The 2,193-nt window shown below is 48.9% G+C and overlaps 2 protein-coding genes across 2 annotated transcripts in view; one reads left to right on the top strand and one right to left on the bottom strand.

Moving 5' to 3' along the window:
- PI4K2A (phosphatidylinositol 4-kinase type 2 alpha) overlaps positions 1 to 2,193 on the bottom strand; it is a 27,381-nt gene that overhangs the window by 21,778 nt on the left and 3,410 nt on the right. The window lies entirely within an intron of this gene.
- The window catches only part of MORN4 (MORN repeat containing 4), a 16,942-nt gene continuing 15,357 nt past the window's right edge, over positions 609 to 2,193 (top strand). The window contains exon 1 of the mRNA XM_018563969.1: positions 609 to 702. The gene's annotated coding sequence lies outside the window, so the exon portion shown is untranslated. The remainder of the gene's footprint in view (positions 703 to 2,193) is intronic.

Below are 2,193 nucleotides of genomic sequence, written 5' to 3'. Positions count from 1 at the left end.
GCTGCGCACGCAGCTCTCGTTTTCTAACAACGCTATTTATAAATAAATATTTTTTGATTACCACTCGATTGCCCTGGGTTGAGCATGATATTAAAGAAAAGAATAGGTAAAATGAATGAGGGAATTGCCCGTTTCAAAGATGGCCGCCAAAACCTTATAGAAAACACCATGCATAGAAATTAAACCAACTATACTGCTTGCGTTTTATAAAAAAAAAAAAAAAAACAAAGGAACCAGAGATAACTTATTTTTCATGTTCCTCCCTTTAATTTCAGTTTGATAATATTTCGAATAGAGTGAAAGTGAAAATATAGGTTTGCCCGTTTTAAAAATGGCCGCTAAACTCTCCCAGGCACCTGTGTGTATCGTTTACTGATCATGAAAACTTTTTTTTTCCAAACAAATCTGTTCTAGCGTGTACATATGATTGCCTTGTTTTTTACTCCACGATAAGCTGAAAATATTCAGAAAGAAAAGACAGTAAATAGACAGCACGACCCTTTGCCCACAGTAAAAATGGCGGTGCCAGTCCGTACCTGACAGCCCCTAGCTGGACCAATGATGATCAGTGTTGTCATAGCAACGGGCTGGACAGACGGTGGCCCGGGGGGTAGTGATGAGCCAGGGTTACAGGGCTGGGAGCCGAGCCAGAGGACGGGCTGAGCTGTCTATGGGGAGCAGCGGAGGACCCGGGCCAGACAAGTAAGCGATGGGGGACTGTGTACGGGGAGGAATGGATGGGGTCGGGACACTTATTAATTGTGTAGCCGCATCCCTGGAAACATCTCTGCTCCACAACACGGGGTGTCCCTGGAAACATTTCTCATTGTCAGCATAGCATCTGTCCCTGGAAACAGCAGATATCTATCAGCACTCCATGTCTCTAGAAGTCAGTCACCCGTGTCCTCTCTGACTCTCAGTACTTCGTGTCCCTAGAAATCAGTCCCTGGTGTCCTCTCTGACTCTCAGTACTTCGTGTCCCTAGAAATCAGTCCCTGGTGTCCTCTCTGACTCTCAGTACTTCGTGTCCCTAGAAATCAGTCCCTGGTGTCCTCCTCTGACTCTCAGTACTTCGTGTCCCTAGAAATCAGTCCCTGGTGTCCTCTCTGACTCTCAGTACTTCGTGTCCCTAGAAATCAGTCCCTGGTGTCCTCTCTGACTCTCAGCACTCCATGACCCCAGAAATCAGTCACCGGTGTCCTCTATGACTCTCAGCACTCCATGACCCCAGAAATCAGTCACCGGTGTCCTCTATGACTCTCAGCACTCCATGTCCCCAGAAATCAGTCCCTGGTGTCCTCTCTGACTCTCAGCACTCCATGTCCCTAGAAATCAGTCACTGGTGTCCTCTCTGACTCTCAGCACTCCATGTCCCTAGAAATCAGTCCCTGGTGTCCTCTCTGACTCTCAGTACTTCGTGTCCCCAGAAATCAGTCCCTGGTGTCCTCTCTGACTCTCAGCACTCCATGACCCCAGAAATCAGTCACCGGTGTCCTCTATGACTCTCAGCACTCCATGTCCCCAGAAATCAGTCCCTGGTGTCCTCTCTGACTCTCAGCACTCCATGTCCCTAGAAATCAGTCACTGGTGTCCTCTCTGACTCTCAGCACTCCATGTCCCTAGAAATCAGTCACCGGTGTCCTCTCTGACTCTGACCCAGCTAGAGAAACCACCCACCTTCAGCAATGGGTACCCACCCCCCTGCAATGGTCTGCTCCCCAGCTAGCACCAATGTAAGGGGTTACTTCTACACTGAGCACCAATGTAAGGGGTCACTTCTACACTGAGCACCCATGTAAGGGGTCACTTCTACACTGAGCACCAATGTAAGGGGTTACTTCTACACTGAGCACCAATGTAAAGGGTTACTTCTACACTGGACCCCAATATAAGGGGTCACTTCTACACTGGACACCAATATAAGGGGTCACCAGTGGCGTCACAAGGGGGGTGTGCACGCACGATGACAACACGGTGGCGTGTCACCCGGTCTAGAGATGCCCCTGGGGGTCACTTCTACACTGGACCCCAAAATAAGGGGTCTGTTTTACAGACACACGCTCCTCTTGATGTTCAGTGTCTGGAGCACAATGCTGTCATGTCGGAGAGGTGGAGTCGCCGGCATTTTCTTTTCTTTACTGTTACTAGGACAAGTGGCGTCCTGGGAATACTGAGCCAATCACATCAATCATG

Source organism: Nanorana parkeri, unplaced genomic scaffold, assembly GCF_000935625.1.
Source record: "Nanorana parkeri isolate BGI_ZX_2015 unplaced genomic scaffold, ASM93562v1 scaffold2, whole genome shotgun sequence".
In the NCBI taxonomy this organism is placed as follows: Eukaryota; Metazoa; Chordata; class Amphibia; order Anura; family Dicroglossidae; genus Nanorana; species Nanorana parkeri.
This window is presented reverse-complemented; position numbering and strand designations above follow the sequence as displayed.